Source organism: Aphis gossypii, chromosome 3 (genome assembly GCF_020184175.1).
Source record: "Aphis gossypii isolate Hap1 chromosome 3, ASM2018417v2, whole genome shotgun sequence".
Lineage (NCBI taxonomy): Eukaryota > Metazoa > Arthropoda > Insecta > Hemiptera > Aphididae > Aphis > Aphis gossypii.
The window spans coordinates 49,347,478-49,366,455 of NC_065532.1; the positions used below are offsets into that span (position 1 = coordinate 49,347,478).

Below are 18,978 nucleotides of genomic sequence, written 5' to 3' on the forward strand. Positions count from 1 at the left end.
AATTCAGACATCCCTCCACTTATTTTAAGCCAATTCGTCTACTGAATATAGATATGGAATTTAAATTAACATCATGACCAATAATATTGGATATTTGATTTAAATGGAAAAGTACATTATTTTTAGACAAAATAGAAAAGAAATGTTTAGAAAATAAACTTGTAATATCATTTAAATTATTAGCAGATAAATCATCTAGAACTGGTATAAAAATATTGAATTTGTTTTTTCTGTACTTCTAAAATTATTTGATTTTAATATTAATATTATCTTCAATTATTAGTTTATAGTTTGAGTGAATTTGTTGATATATAATTGCTTATTTTTTTTTTTTTTTTGTAAATTAGAAAATGTAAATCATCATAGTGTAAATTTTAAATTTTATACTTTTTATGTGAAAGTATTTTTTTTTTTTTTTTTTTTTTTTTTTTTTTTAATTAGATTTCCTAAATCATAATTAGACCATGGCAAAGAATAGTTAAATTTAAGATTTAACTTTGTTTTGGGGAAAAATGAATCACATATATGATTTATGATAGGTAGCATTTTCAATAACTAAATTTATTAGATTAGACAGAATATCAATATTTTCTAAGAATGCAATAATTTCTATAAAGTTACAATAGTTATAATTTAATAATTCTGGACTGTTGGACTCATCTAAAATTTCAAGAGTATAAATAAATATATATATAATCTAGATTCCTATAATGTTACTGTAGAAAACCTTATAAAAAAAACATGGAGCTCAAATCAGATGTTGATGAAAATAAAATTATTGAAGATATCCCTATTTGATATGCCCGTAGAATATTTTTTTGGCCATTGTATAGCAAAAGATATGCGTATGAGAGTGTAGGCATCGCCATAGATTTTAAATTACTGAACAAACATTTTAAACATAAAATATCAATAGTGATTTTTATTTTTAGCTATTCTGTTGATTAATTATGATTTAGGAGGATCTTCGGAGAGTTGGAGAATCAAAGACTAAATGTTGGCACAGTAGCATATTTGCAACACAAAAATCAATTTATTATTTAGTTTAATTACAAAGGAATATAGCAACAGTAAACCAACCTATAATAGTTTAACTGCTGCTATTAAAAAACTATGTAATTTAATTGTAAAATAAGGTGCTATCCCACGTATTGGTTGTGGTCTAGACAAATTAGAATGGTCAATAATAAAAGGCATTATTCAAAAAAAATTTCAAAACGTAGAATGTACATTGTACAATCAAAATTTGTCATTTTACACGTGTAAGTCTATTTAAGTCAGTCTTAATAGCATGCAATTCTATGAAATAAAGTAACTAATGTTTTTTTTAAAATTTTTTACAGTATATGTCAAAAGAGTCAGAAATAAATAGAATTCAACATCCAAGTATTGTAAAAGTCCATACAAATATCAAAGATATTCAAAAACGAGAATTTGAAAATTTTAATATTCTCAGAAAACTGCATTACCAGTGTATTAGGATCAACATTTTGAATCAGTTGATAAACTATACTGCTTCAAGTCTCAATAATATAAGGACTATCAAATGGATTTTGAAGTTGGTCAGTATTTATATTACAGTATATTAGATGCTTCTATATTTATTATAATCACTAACAACAATACAACTGACTATTTTTCTTACCAAAACTTAGAAGATGGTCTTAAGAGAGTTAAAATATTAATCAAAAATGATCAGCAGTTGCACCCAACATTTATAATACAAGAATTCCACAATAACCATACATTTGAAAGTATCATTAAAAATAAAAAAATAGTATTTCTAATTAGTTCGGCATTCTTAGAATTAACTCCAAGTGTAATTTTTGTAATGAAAAATTAAAGACAATATACAGTTTTTCTTACTTTATTTATGCTTAGTTTGGCCAAATATAGCTAGCAAAACTGTTTCTGGACCAGGGTATGGTTGCATTGGAAATAGTGGTAATGAGGCTATAGTGTCTATCCTACACTTGGCTTCAACATTTAGTGCATCACTCCAAGAACTTCTATAATATAATATGATATAAACAATAAATATGTTTTAATATTATAATTTTTTTTTCAATCAAACCATCTTAAATTATATAGAATACATTTAAATTAAGTTAGTTTATATAGTTATATACCTATTTTGAATTCATATTATCTGTATATATAAAACAATAATATCTACATATGAAGGACTTAAATTAATTAAATACTCAATAATGGGAATTTAATTTTTAAATATAAATACAAAAAACATTTATAATATCTATCTAATGGTTAAATCCATCAAATTACAAAGCTTCATTATCACAGAAAAATGTACCTAATTAGAAATTAGATATGTTTAATATGTGAATAATTTTTTTGTTCTATTTATGAATTACTTTTATTATCATATATTATGTTTTAAAAATTGATAGTTTTGTATTTCATTTTTTCTTTCAGTAATAATTTGACCACTTTTTTAAGTGGTGTTTACAAATGATATGTTTGTTCAGTAACCATAAATATGGGAATTTAAATGGGATTATTTCTACACTTTTCTGTTTTGCAATAAACTGTAATATGGGTTAAGTATGACCATCCATATAACTGTTAAAAATATATAGCTTATCTGATATAATTTATTCAGCACAATTTTTTACAATAATATATTTACATTAAACTCATTTAAGTAGGTACCTAGGGTAAACTAATTTTTATTTACAAATTAAAATGTTATAAAGAAAAAGTATAAAGAAGTGGAATAAAATGTTCTGTTCTACTATGAATGTTAATTTTTTTATACATAAAATATTAATATCATTATAGAAAGTGATTATTATAAAAACGTATCACTGAAGATTAAAATTAAATTAATTGCTAATAATTGATAACAAATAAGAACATGATTATTCATAGAAAATTTTCACTTAATTATATTTTTTCCAATTTAGTATAAACTTAAAAATACACATGAACATAAATATTCATAAACATTGAAATTTGAAAAGTTTTACAATAGACAAAAATAAATACTTAACTGCCAATCTATCATTAAGTAAATAACATGGTATTATGTCTACTAAGTGTTGATTTACAGTAATCAATTTGTCAGAGAAAATGTTTAAATAAACTAACAGATATATAAAATTAACCAATCTTCAATAAAAAATGATATAAAAACAATTTTTTGGGTATAGGTTACCTGTATATTTTATAAAGATGAATAAAAATTAATTCAAATAATATATCTGACATTGTAACAAAACAACTATTGTAATAAAATACATTTTTTTTTATAAAATATTAAATAAAAACATATGCTATAATTTATATTCTAATAAATGTTAAAATAATGGATTAAATTAAAAGTAGTTTTGTAGTTTTGGCATCAAGGAGTATGTTATTATGTACAGGAAATTCGTATATTCCACCATATTGAATTTAATAATATAATAAAATATTCGAATTACCTTGTACATAATATAATAATCAATTTGTTGAATAAAATGGATCCTGGATACATAACAGGACTACCAGCAAATGTAAAAATGAAAAATAACTTCTGTACTATAAACAACATAATCACTGTAGCTTAGGTACTGAAATTATCATAACCACCATTGATAAGTAGATAGTGATTTTGTGGTTGTCCTTAATCAATGCCATTTTGTTATCGATGTGAAATAAATGTGGAATGAATATAAAACTCTAATGAAAAAAAAATATTTATTAAAAAAAACTTATGAGAATATAAATTAATTGTCAATAAATGGGATATTTTTTTAGTACTAATAAAATTGTGGGAAATTAATTTATTAATAATTTATTACTTAAAATATGTAGTATAATAAAATTGTTTACTTGAATGAAAATTTTGTTATGAAAACTGAAAGTGTTGGTAATTTATGTTTTTCTAGTATCATAGTATTTATTGTGAATAAAAATTGTATATATACCTAAGCAAAATACATTGCTATAAAAATACAAAACATAGAACTAACATCTAACATTATGGAAATATTCATTTAAATAAATAAATAAGTATAATAATTTTTCATATAAAATACTTTCTAAGAAAAATGTTTTCATTTAATCAATGTTAGGTATGGAAAATAAAAATATTTCAAATTTTCCTGCTCCAATAAATCAAAATTATTATACTAGGTACCCGTTATAATTTTCTAATACATAAAATATAAATTATGAATCACCTGTTAAAATTATTATTTTTGAGTGGTCTACAATCTTTGTTATGAGATGTTGCAATAGATGTACGTCCTCATATTATTAAATTTTCCCGACTACTCACAAGTGTCGCAAAATATCTTCGTGTTGTTTTTTTTTCTATACACATTTCTGTGAACACTTTAATTGCGTATGAATTTAGGTATACATAGCCAAAGGATGTATCACGATGATGTGATTATTCTATGTTAAACTGTGATAAATCTTTAGGACACGTGTAATGTAAACAAAAAATTCAAACGCAATTACCTGTAATTAAATGTTGGTCACCTCTTGACCATCTCTTTTATCACAAATGTATTTTGTTGTAGACACGAAAATCACCTAGTCCTATGGTTTTGGTGCCAATAATTTTTATGTATCAATCTATAAATGTGGTTATATCATGCATATTTTACATAGTATTATCCATGGTATAACTCTCACTTACCTGTAAGGATTATTATTTTCGTATTACCACTTTTATAATCTTCGTATGATGTAATAACTAATGAGTCAACATGTTTATATCCAACTACATATTTATAGCAGCTTTAAACCGGACCTATAACACAATATAGTATATACATAAATTAAAAACACACCTATACACATATTAATGTAATTTTGATTTGTCATATTTCTTTGTTAATTTGACTTCATAGTACCTAGGCTTATTAGTTGTTAATAAATGTTTATACTATGTTTTATGTTTTTTTTGTGTTTAAGTGAACGAGAAGTTGTTAATAAAATACTTCAATTGTCAAATTTGAAGTTTATTTTAATAAAAAAAAAAATGAATCTAGTTTGTGTTTTGGAGAGGTCGAAATTAAAAATTCTCAGTATTATTTTTTATGATCTTGAAAATCAAACATAGAATTAAGGAAAACGAGAATTTTTTCGCTAAACCAGCGTAAGACTAAATTGATTGCTATATTTCATGATAATTTACAAATGAACAACCGCGTGTATTTGAAATTTTCATTATTTTTAAATTATCATTTTCTGTACATGGTAAAATTTTCAAAATATTTTGTCTTATTTTTTGCAGTTTATAGACAATTGAAATTTGAATTTTATTTTTATAAACATTAATAAAAAATTTATAAATAGATAAGAATGTTTGAGATTGAATACAAGAATCTTTATAAGTGATTCATTTTCTAATTAAAAATATCAACAATTTATAGTCACTGTATTTTAATACATTTAAATTTTGAATTTTGAAAAAAATCTTGAAAATCTTAAAAAATGCAAGTAATTATGTAGTTAAATATTCATTAAATATATTTTGTTTATACCTAAGATTTAGAAATTAAAGACAATTTTCAGAATTGTTTGATTATTTTTGAGTTGTTTGTAGAAATGAGACATTTTTAATTAAAATTACCACTCTAGATAGTTTCATATTATATTATATAATATATAATTATAAAAAAAAATAAAATAATAATAATAATAATAATAATATATATATTAAAAAAAAAAAACAAAAAATAAAAAATATAAATAAAAAAATATAATATATATATTTATTATTATAAATATATTATTATAACAATAATAATATTTTATTATTAATAATAAACTAACCTAATTTTTTTATAACTATTATTGTGAATTTGGTTCACTTATTTGATCTTCTAATTATTTAAAATATAAAAATGAACTTGATAATGTCCAGCATAAATTTTTGAAAAGGTATGCTCATTTTTCCAATTTAAAAATTACTAAAAATACTGTTAATGTTATTGAAATCTTCTTAAGCCTAGACTTACTTAGTGATAGACATAATTTAACAGATGTTATATTTGTATACAATATTTTGAACAATCACATTGACTTTCCTGAGTTATTGTCTGAAATTGGTTTTTGTATGTCAAATAGAAACATAAAGAATGTGATACATTCCTTATCTCTAATTATAGTACCAAAAGATCTATAATTCTATTTTTAAGAGTTTTTGTTTAGGCTAATAAGATTTCTGCCAAATTAGATTTTTTTGTACTTCCCCGTTATATACTTTGATTTAAGATTTTAGAATTAATAAAATCATTATTTTAATATTAATCGTGATAAAATAATATTATACCGATGTACTTGTTTTTTTTTTTTTTTTTTTTTTTTGTATTTAGGTACTATATAATTGTTACAATAGCTATTATTCGAAGATTATATATTTTATTTCTATTAATAATAACTATTTGTGGCTATATGCTAAATATCTAATTTCCTAATTAATATAAAAAAAATTAATTGATATGATCAAATTATATAACAGTTATTAAAAAATAATAATATAAAAGTATTAAAAATAATCCATTAAGTAATGTTATAAAACATGTTTTTGGGTAAATATTTAATTAATACTAAGAAACTAAACAGAAATTATTTTTTTTTTTTTGTGCTTTTAGTGGTGAGGCAAATATTTTCAAAATGTATGGGAGAAAAAATGTTGTTAAAATAAATGTCTATAAATATGCTGTCAATGAGTTTCAAGTTTATTTTTAATATAACTCAATTAATAAATAATATTTAATACTTGCCCTTAAAAATATATTAGTAATAAACCCTAAAATATTTATTTCAAATGTCATACCTATACATAAAAAAAAAATATACTTATTTCATAAATCTCATATAACTCAATAAACTATAATACAAACACTACAAACGCTAAAAACTACAAGGCACTAAGACAGTTTGGCAGTATAAAATTACAAATAGAATAATAATTATTAATTGTGTTAATTATTATTTGATTAATATTTGATATGAACCAATATCTTTAGTTTGTGATAAAAGTATTGTTAAGTGTACACTTACACTACACGACATTATATCCATTATGACAACCTCCCAATTCCTATTTCTATTAGTGGAAGTTACGTCGTTGCGACAAATGACTAATGGGTAATGTTAACAAACCCTGAGGCCCGAATCGTTCTACCTCATTTCATAATAAAATTCCGATTTCCTCCTCTACCATTATATATTTTATCATTGTACGGCCGTCCCACTCGTCTGAGGCCACGGACTAAGATAGAATGGACTGATATCGAATATCTTATCAGTGTGACACAAATGTTTCTCTAGTAAAGGTACCAGAGTACACTACATTCAGCGCCATCTATGGAGAAATATTATAGTATATTATAATAACCTATATGGAACCACTATTTACTTTTCTATCGTATATTATTATCACTAGATAGCGTTGAACATAGTGTACTTGTGATAGATGTGCAGTGTAGCGGGGCAGAAACATTTGGGGATCAGACCCCACCACCTCGCCGTCCCTACCGTTACCAGTCCATTCTATCTTAGTCCATGTCTGAGGCTAAATATTACTAGCCTCTCAGCATGCTTCGGCTTTCATCGAGATCGTTATATCGTTCAACGAACGTCTTCGTCGTGATTTTTGATAACAGTGACGAAGTATGTAGTTTGTACTCAATGTGTACTATGATAATTAATATCATATACGACAAAATAAATTTATTTTGTATTTTAAAATGTACATTATATTATTAAATATAATATTCTTTAAGTCGATTGGAAATAATTATAACTATTATAGTATATAGTATATTTACCTCCTTTTTTTGTACAATAGTTAGGTGAGGCTCAGCCTCACTTGCCTCCCCTGACGAGCCGCCACTGACTCTTAGAATTATTATATTTGTATAGAACTCTATAAAAAAAAAAAATGATAATGATAATTGATAATATCAACTATCAATCAAATAACCAAATAATACATTCATTTTAATTTGTAAATTGTATAGCAAATAATTTTGCATATAAAATACTATTTCTAAAAAAAGTTGTCATCAAATCAATGTTATGAAACATTCAATAATATTAAACATAACTTATTTATTATCTATACTAATATTATAAAGAGGAAAGATTTGATTGTTTGTATTTAATAGGCTCCAAAACTACTGAACCGATTTAAATGAAATTTATGAAAATGAAAATGTCTAAGTTTTGAACACTGTTAAACTGAATATTAAATAACAAATTAATCAAAATTTGAATCATATTATAGAATTGGCATTTTTAACGGACAACAAAGTGCACGGGATCAACTAGTGCTATAATAAATTTATGTTAATATTGTTAATACATAAAATAATATAAACTAATACTCACTTTTTTAAATAATTGCTTTTCGTGGTCTCTACAATCTAAGTAAGTTATGAGTTGTTGCAACAGATGTACGTCCTCATACTATCTAACGCTCCCGACTTACAGTGGGCTATAGACCTCCGTGATGTCGTTGTCTTTTACTACTATACACAAATCTGCGAACACTAGAATTGTGTATAAATACAATGTATTGGTATAAAGAATAAATGTATCACAATGATATCACTATTCTACGTTAAGACTTGCTAAATCTTTAAGATAAGTGCAATGTAAACATCGTATTTAAACACAATTACCTATATTTGAATTTTAGTCGTCTCCTGACCACCTCCTTTACCACTAATAACGTACACAAATATATTATGCTGTACTGCTGTAGACATGGAAATCATCAAGCCTTGTGGTTTTGATTCCAATATTTATATTATGTATACGAATAATCTATAAATACGAGAATATCTGCATATTTTATATAATATTTTACAAAATAAAACTCGCATTTACCTGTAAGAATGATTATTCTAGTATTAACACTTTTATACTCTTCGAAAAATACAATTACTAATAAGTCAATACGTTTATCCGTTTATGTCCGACTACATAATATTACAGCAGCTTTTAACCGAACCTACAACAATATACGTTCATTGATAACATTGATAACATATCTGTATACCTACATATTATAACAGTGTAGTATAGATATAATAATAATAGGTATACAATATTATACGCAAATTTTATTAATCAAGTTATATATTAATAAATTATACACATAAATACCTTCCTCTGTTAATTGATTATATAACAGTGTAAACCGCATCAAAATTCATTCAGCAATTTTGAAATTATTTCCGAACAAAAAAGGCGACTTTATTTTATGCTATGTATTGATAAATAAATAATAATTATTATTATTTTTACTTGAAAAAATTATTAGTTATTACTGTTGGCCCACAGTCCGTGAACTCAGCGTAGAGACTTAGATTTTCCCTAGCCAACTAAACATTCTCTTGTACTCATCCGTCTGCAGCGCTTGTCGCGCGTCGTAACAAATACCTACTGCTTGAAGTAACGAAAAACGATAGTCCGAGTTTTTTATTACTTTAGGCTCACTGATATTAATGTGTATACAATCTTCTAAGGAATGAATGTACAATGTAATTTTTATATATTATTACACTAAATATTCAGACTTTACCTGCAAGAATAGTTTTACCTAATCGTATTATCACTTATAATATACTCTCAGCACGGCGAAATAATATTCCACATTTACGTCAGCCGAATATTTACAGCAGCTAACTGTACCTGCTACCTATATAATAATTAATAAAATCTACACATTATTAAGAACAGACCTATACATACATGAATATTATATAGTATAGTGTAATTTTATATTAGTAAATTTCTCAGTTAATTTGGACTTCAATCGTGCTTCAATGCTTGTTACAAATAACTAATGTGTATCATTAATATTTTAAATTAAAAAAAAATGTTTAATGTAATCAATAAGTGTAGTAAGGCAAACCGGTGAAAAGGTTCTCCAGAAAAAAATTTAACTAAATTACCTATTGTTCTAAGATATAAATACTATACCTACAATTAATTTAATTTTTGTTTTATACCATGTTAACAAATAAAATAGAAATTAGATAACTAGACAAATAATAAACAATTTTTTTTTTCTTAAAAATATATTACATTTTCTATTATTTGTTTACCTACCTATGTATTATAGTATTAGACAAATGATATCACAATTCATAATCCATGAGAAAAATTGGTATTAATTGAATATTTAACAATTTAACTTAGGTCATTTGAGTGATAAAAAAAGTACCTTATCTGAGGCGCAAAATTCCTAAATACGTCTCTGATCGTATGACTTTAATTTTACAATGAATTAACTTAAAAAAAACTATATTTTAACACACAAATAAACCATGGCCACTGATATTGTAACATTAGATATTATGAATAAAAATATTATTGAATTAAATTATTAGTATCTACCAAATTCGTGTATTTTGGTTCTATATTATGTTGTATTTATATATTATACATATTACATATTATATATATTTATTAGGTATATTTCAACTTTACGGAACACCTTTTTTTTACAATTTGTATATTATTGAAACCTATGTATGTAGTCAAGTCCACTGAAAACGATGGTCAAGCTAGAATTTGACGCTCGGACATATTTATGACAAAGTAAACCGACAAAGTTATGACGCTCCAAAGTTAGTAAATATGATGTTAAATAACTTTGAAAGGTACTCGCCTACCATCGGCTTATCGTAGCCGAGTCTTTATGGTAACACGTTGCCATGCTGTATAACCCAAGTTCAATTCCGGGTCCTGCGTAATTATTTTTCGCACTTTTTCCCATTGTATAAAATGGTACTTATAATGAATAAATGTCATTATTTTATTTATTTGTAGTTTTTAGGGCCGTTCCGATTATTATTATGTTGATATTACTGTGTTATTTTCATTATTATTATTATTATTATTATTAATTATCAAATTTATCAAATTATTAGAGAATAACCGTCAACCGTGAACCTATCGACTTTTGAGTTTCGATTATTTGCATAGGTGTTAAATTAATTAAAAAATTCAAACAAATTTATCATATTATATGAATAGTATTAAAAGCTTGAATTTGTCATTTTATTTTATCGATGTTTATCTGCTGCAATTAGTGTAGACCTCTTAAAATGTATAATAAAATATTTATTTGTAAACTTTTTTTTGTTGGTTTCTTGATATCAAATCAATTGTTTATGTTTTACCACTATTAATGTACCTGTTCAGGTTATGACGACTTATAATTATTATTTATTACTGTATATCGTATATATGTTAAATACCTGAGTAATTACTTAATTTGCAGATTTTTCGCTATTATTTTTACTGTTATTAATGTTTTGAATTATGGAAGTAGTACCCTAAAATGTATTTTAACCCAATGCCTATTTGAGGTGACGTTACAGAGCAAATCGAGAGATATTTTCGATTTGTGCGGAGCGGAGCGACGTCGCCGAGGAGCGTAGCGACGAGTGCCGAAACACGCGCAGTCAAATTTTATGCATTTTACATTTTACATTTTATATCCCGGCGATTGGAGCCGGTAGGCGTAGGAAGCAAAATTACTCACCATTATTTAATACTACAAAATTTAAGACTGTGCCACATTAAAAATCATTCTGTCTAATGGCGTTACACAAAATAGATAAATTTTTTTTTTTTTTTAATGCAAAAAAATGTCCCAGCCCGGGTTCAATCGCTGATCCCATAGTTATTTTGACAGTAAAGTTACCACTGCGCCACAATTCAATAGGAAAACTTTAATGCAAAATCAGTATTTAAAGATTAGAGTATAAATAGAAAACTTCAATTAGCTATAACTTTGAAAGTAAGTTCGTGCGCTAAATTCTGATTTCATCATCATTTTATTCGTCAAAAACATGACTAAGTTTCTCCAAAAAATAACCAAAAAAAGAAGTGTCCCGTAAAGTAGAAATGTTCTGTAACGCACTATTACATATAAATTGTCGTATAACAATTGTTGCACCAGGAATTGGAATTTACAAAGTATCCATATTTTACCTTATCACTTAGGACTTTTCCATAGTTCCCTGATCATTAAATCTCTATTAAAACTACTAAAAAAAGATTTTGAAAAAACAAAATAAAAATTAAATCGGCAAGTGGGTACCACTCTGCTGTACATTAGGGGGTGGGGTGGACCTCGGACTAGGGTAGGTTAAATTTGAATGCAATGATAGGTATCATTGTATACGAAAAACGATTCTGAACGGAGATGATTTGTCAGTATAGAATATTTAACGTTAGATACAAATAAAAACAATTTTATGAATTTTGAACTACAAAATAATTTGCAAATATTCGCATGATTTTGACGAGTTTTTGTCAAACTTTGAACTTCAAATGCTAATAAAAAAAATTGTGCCTGAGTATTCTTATAATTTTTTTATCGCTATAAGAATAACTTATGAGGAACTTTGTATTAATTTTTCAAATATTTTGACTCCGCCAAAAAAATTTTATCGACACTTCAAAAAATAATTCTTAAGAGAATTGAAAATTTCATTTGTCTATAAATAGCTCAAAAAAAGTCAAAATATTTTGAAAATCAAATCACGTAAAGAAAATGAAAATTTAAATAAATGGTAAAATTTTTAAGTATTTACGACTTATACTATTTGAATAACAACAAATATCAAAAATCGTTTGAGGCTAAACCGTTATTTAACGCGGTTTTGTAAAAATTTAAATTTCAAACACTCATAAAATTTTTTTGTCTGAATCCGGTAGAGTTTTTTTTACAGATATTTGAAGAAAAATTTATGGAGAACCTTGTACCAAATTTTCAAAGCTTAGTTATAAAAGAAAAAAATTTTACGATTTTCCAACCACAAAATTACTTGCAAATTTTCGCAATTTCGACATATTTCGTATAAATTCGAACTTTAAGCACTCATAAAAAAAAATTGTGACTAACGATTTCGGATTTTTTTTTATCACTTTAAGAACAACTTATAAAAAACTTTGTATTAAATTTTCAAGATTTTCTGGTCAGCCAAAAAAATTTTATCGTTATTTAAAAAAAAAATACTTAGAAAAATTTAAAATTTCAATTGTCTATAAATAGTTCAAAAAATTTAACTGTGTATGGAGAACGCTAATATAAACATTTGGTAAAAATTTCAAGTATTTACATAGATTAGTTTTTGAGTTATAGCAAAATAAAAAATTCGATTTTGACGAAAACTGGTTTGCGTAAAAATTCCCGTTTTTCCGTCATTTTTTTTTTTGTTTTTTTGATTATTTTGAAAACTGTTGGAAAATGTTTACTTTTAACCTCTATAATGCACCAAGAATATTCACTTTATTCACTTTTACATCGGAAACCACCCTCATAGTTTGAAATTGGAGCATTATTTCGACTAGTTATGCTGTACACACACACACACACAAAAAAAAAAAACATACATCATTGTAAAATCAATACATTCATCACTCCATTCAGAATCTAAAATATAATAGGACTTTGTAATATTATACCTATAATTTTTTTCAAAATAATTTAAAGTACAATACAACTTATACCTACATCAATCTGATTCTCTTTAATCATCCTCCATTATTTCACTTTATTTAATGATTTTATCATATAGATATTATTATTTTAATTAAAGGTATTTTAAACTTTTATATAATTTCAGAGTGGTACTACACATCTGAGTTGATATTATTATCGATTTTATCCATGTGTTACAAACTAATAAAAAAATAGTGTTACATAATATTAATAATTATTATACTTAAAATCTTTTAAATTTTACAAGCAATTTCGAATCATATACGTAATTTTATAATATTATATTGAGATGTTAAAATACCTCAATACCATTCCATATTGTAGTTAGAATAATCAATTTAATTGCATTTAACATCTATAATGACGTCTTGCTTTCGAAAAGATTTGATTTCAACACAATTAGTTTATTTTATTTATTTAAAAAATTTGAAAAATTACGAAAAACGATTCTGAACGAAAATGATTTGTCAGCCTAGGATATAATTTCGAATGGTTGTTGAAAAAAGTGATTTTTGTTTTAATGGCCTGAATACACCAAAATTTAAGTTCTTTTTAATTATTATAAGCTAAGCTTATGGAAAATCTCGTATTGAATTTTCAACTCTTAGCTACTTATACAAAAATTTTTATGAATTATACCAACAAAATAATTTGTAAATATTCATGATTTTGACGAATTTTTGTCAATATTTGAACTTCAAATGCTAATAAAAAATTTTGCTTATGTATTCTTATAATTTTTTTATTACTATGACAATAACTTATGAGGAACTTTGTATTAATTTTTCAACTAGTTTGACTGGCCCAAAAATATTTTATTGATACTTCAAAAAAAAATTCTCAGAAAAATCAAAATTTTAAGTTGTTTTTAAATAGCTTACAAACAGTCAAAATATTTTGAAAATTAAATCATGTAAAGAAAAAGCTAATCTAAATAACTGATGAAATTTTTAAGAATCTAGGACTTATCCTTTTTGAATAATAACAAATCTTTAAAATCGTTTGAGGATAACCGACAATCGTTATCGTTACGCTATTTCGTAAAAATTTAAAATTCAAATGCACTTAAAATTTTTCCTTTAATGATGCTTCGAGTTTTTTATATAGCTACTCAAAGGAAAACTTATTTAAAACTTAGTGTTGAATTTTTTAGTCTTAGATATAAACACAAAAAGTTTTATGATTTTTCAACTACAAAATTACTTGCAAATTTTCGCGTTAGTTATGCTGTACACGGACACAAAAAAAAAAAAACAAAAAAAACACACATCATTGTAGAATAATTAATACATTCATCACTCCGTTCAGAATTTAAAAATACATTAAATACGATTTCAAAAATTCTCAAATATATTATTATATAAATTAAATAAATAATAATTGCTGAAAAATCCGATAAATCTTAGGAGAAATCATCTTTTTGTATAATATTTTCATTAAAAATTCGACGATTCAGAAGATTCAAACGATTGGTTAACCTGACATTTGATAATCGCGAAAAAAAATGATACAACAATAATAATAAAAAGATAAAATATAAATTCATATAAATTTGAATCCCTTTTACAATAATTATATAATACGAAAAAAATTACACTTACCGAAAATATGAATAATGCCGTGGGCGTTTGAACGTTTCTGACAGAAAGCTCTAAGTTGCTGACGAATGCTGTTATGCTTCAGTAAACATTACCAGTGTAGCGCAAGCTGCGAACTACCACCTACAGACCGCGTACCACCGTGTTGCCCTCTTATAACAGCACGAGTACTATCGATATACGCTTACCCACATCATCGATACTGTTCTCTGGTAATCGATGTTTTGATTAAATTCAACACGATATAGAGAAGACTCTACATTGTGAAATTCAATTGTATTATTCGATAATAATTTTTATACGAGCTGTAGACGCGATTATTACGTAATCTCTACCAATTAATTTATTACTCAATATCATTTAATCAATGGTCATAATTATTCATAACCATATTACCTATATCGGTAATCTATACCTCAATATTTCATGATAGCGCAATCACAGAGATGCCGACATTAATCAACCATGTCTATTAATGCCATCATACTAATTAGATAGGTATGTACCTATAATAAATTAATAATTGACTTATAAAATGGAACTTTACGCCACTCGCGTAATCACAATGCATTATTTATGAAATGCAGACACGCCATATTAATAATACAACACTTTAACGAAAAAGTATACCTAAAAATTTTTTCAGATTTTTTATCTTTTTACTAGTTTCGTTTAATGATACCTACATACGATGAACAAAAAGTATTCAAATGATTTTTAATGTAGTTATACTATATTACCTACACATCGGCGATCGATTTAACATTTAACAACGTTAAATTAAAAAAATAAATCTATCTATATACACCCTACAAAAACGACATTTAGATTTTAGAACCATATATTAATAAATTTCTTTCAAGCATTAAGGGTTCCCTTTGATTGTTCTTTTTCCTACCTCTTTTCCAAGCCCATTATAAAATGTATAGACTTTAATATTATATTACGCCGTAATGAAACAGAATAGAAATTGTGTGTATTTTACCATCAACCGGAAAGTGAGTTATATACTTATATACAAACAAAGGGTGCCGTGTAACCAATATAATCGAGATAGGTACTTAGTTGCTGGGCAACTCCCTACATTTTGACAAGAGGACTCATCTCCCCTCCTCTCACCATAAATGGTTGTTTCAGAAATACTTGCTAAAATATACTCATGATATATACTGTTAAACGTTCAACACACAATTTAAAATACACAATTAATATTTGATAAACTACTAAGGTTTAGTTTCAGTGTGCATATACTCACACACAAAATACACTGTAGATATATAATAAAATATATTTAATACGTAATCAATTGTAAACAGTAAAAAAAAATTCTAAAAAACTCTAAACAAACGAAAAAGCCAGAGAAAAAATATTATATTTTATAAATAATATTGTATTATTATATTAATTATGACTTTACCATTATTACAAGTCATGTAGTTATTATAAAATAATTTAGTTCAATTATCAGTAAAAAATTGTTAAAAAAATGTTTTATTTATTGTCATTATTAATTATTTATTATTTTCGAATATGTTTAAATTGTTCTATTTCTCAGTCTACACTAAATCAATTTACTAGAGATAGCTTTATACACAATGTGGCGTACTTGTTAAGAAATAATAATAATACGATATAGTCTCTAGCACAAAATATAGTCAATAGAAACTCTGACAACCGCTATACCACTTACACCTGTTATAGCTGTACCTAATAAAATTGTTAGCTGCAGTTTAATATTGGGCAATTAATCAAAATTTATAAAAAAAAAATAATATTTAATCATGACTGCATTACAATCCAAGTTCCAACATAATCATACACACACATATACATATATATATATATATAGATCATACACATGCGATTGCCTTTTAAATAATCCTTAAAAATAGTATGCTTTTTTTTTAACTTTTTAAGTATTATAAAATATAATGACAATAATTTATTTTTTAAGTTATATAAGATGTCGTACATCATACCTTCAACACTAAATCATAGGTACATATTATATAAGTGACAATTGTTTCAATAAAAAAATCATAAAAACGTTTTTTCTTATTTTTTTTTTGACTTCGTAATGAATACTCCTCTTTGTATATAGAAGTGATAAATAAATATACCTACAGGACTACAACGTACATACCTGTAGCCCAGATCATAAAATATGGTATACGAACATATGAATATACATTTAATATATTGCATATTGTATACTATAGTCTACCGGTTCCCAAACTGTGCGGCGTTCCTCCCTTGAGTGGCGCGAGCACTTGACAAGGGAGACGCGAGCCGTGTTATTTTTTCATAACAATAAAAATATTTGTACATTTAAACACTATGACTTTGTTATTTGAACGGTGGGCGGGAATAACGTGCTATGTAACATTTTTTCGGATTTCATGTTTTTGCGGAATAACGTGCTATGAAGCATTCCCAATATACTTTAAGAATCGAAAAATGTCCTAAATGTTTTTATCGTACAGAATCATCGAATACAAACTTAGAAACATAATACAAATATATATATACTTTTTTCGTTTTTAGTTAATGCTGAACAATTTCCGAGTTTCTACATAGCACGTTATTACCGCCCACCCTATAATATGTTAAAAGCCGCCATACATTTTAGTACGTGGTATATCAAATAATATTTTCGAAGTTCTATGTAATTTGATGAATAGTAGATAAAGTTATTTTATGTAAAAAAAAAAAAAAGAGTTCTTAAAATAAAATAGAAACATATCAATAAAAAAAGAGTGGTGTCAGAAGATTGTATATATGATAAAATAATAGGCAATAGCTAATAACTTATATACATCAACAAATTACAAATTACAAATTTGTCAACTCGGTAAAACCGTGTATTTATTTATTTCTATAAAGTTATTTATTATACTTTTTTATAACTAAATGACGAACATTATGTGTTTATAAAAATATTATATTATAAAAATGAATTTAACATTTTATTATAATTTAAAAAAATATAATAACTCGGTAAAAAAATATTATGCATTTAAATTGTGACATATTATATTTAGAACTAGGTACATCAGCTCTTATAATAAAAAATATAAACTTAAAAAAATAAAAAAAATAAAAATATAAAAAAAATATGGTTTTTCAAGATCGTGCTTATTTTGTAGTCACATAATCAATATTCAACTAGTAGGTAATAAATAATATTCATTTATACTGTAACTATAAGCAACAATTTTATACGAAATAATCAATACTTAATCAACAAGTAAAGTAGTAATTTATAAACACAATACCAACGTCGCCACGTCGGTCGACGACCCACCGATTTCAATGCAAGTGTATTTTTTTCGATTTAAAAAGGAACAAAGTTGTTCTTATGCTAAAGTGTTTGTAAATACATTATAGACTTAACTATATATAACAAATTTTTAAATTATAATATATATATTTTTTAACAAGTATTGAAGTACAGTGCATTACGCTAAAAACTATCTGATATATATATAAAAATATTATGGTGGTACTCCATTACACATATATGAACGCAGTATCTATGTAATATTATAAACATAATAATTAATAATCACAATTTCAATATTTTCGTTGAAGTCTTATCATTTTTTCTGAAATCGTATTATCTATATGTATTAATTAAAAATACGCATTTTAATAATTGCACTCAACGTATAGTTTAATAAACTTCGAGAGACGAACCTTTCCTTAATCCAGTAGTCAGTCCTCAACCGTTACGGTTAATATTATTCATAAAATCATAATCGTCCTCGCATAAGTATAAATATGGTTAAAAAACTGGGGAAAAAATTAAAAATATATATAATAAATGTATATTTTTTAGCGAGTAATGCTAAGCCACCCTAAAAACTACCCCAAATATACGCCCGT

The 18,978-nt window shown here is 25.1% G+C and overlaps 1 protein-coding gene and 1 pseudogene across 4 annotated transcripts in view; one reads left to right on the forward strand and one right to left on the reverse strand.

Annotated features, from left to right (window-relative positions):
- The window catches only part of LOC114128519 (zinc finger BED domain-containing protein 4-like), a 31,635-nt gene extending 16,422 nt beyond the window's left edge, over positions 1–15,213 (reverse strand). For 2 of the 4 annotated variants that reach the window (XM_050204131.1, XM_050204130.1), the window contains exons 1-9: positions 15,097–15,213; positions 8,860–8,983; positions 8,652–8,796; positions 8,359–8,519; positions 7,797–7,894; positions 4,652–4,765; positions 4,471–4,587; positions 4,188–4,341; positions 1,867–2,009 (exon numbers count right to left, since the gene is read on the reverse strand). The gene's annotated coding sequence lies outside the window, so the exon portion shown is untranslated. The remainder of the gene's footprint in view (positions 1–1,866; positions 2,010–4,187; positions 4,342–4,470; positions 4,588–4,651; positions 4,766–7,796; positions 7,895–8,358; positions 8,520–8,651; positions 8,797–8,859; positions 8,984–15,096) is intronic. The other 2 variants (XM_050204133.1, XM_050204132.1) reach the window with 2 other exon arrangements.
- On the forward strand, positions 582–1,843 carry LOC114128521 (uncharacterized; annotated as a pseudogene).
- Positions 15,214–18,978: the final 3,765 nt, after the last annotated feature.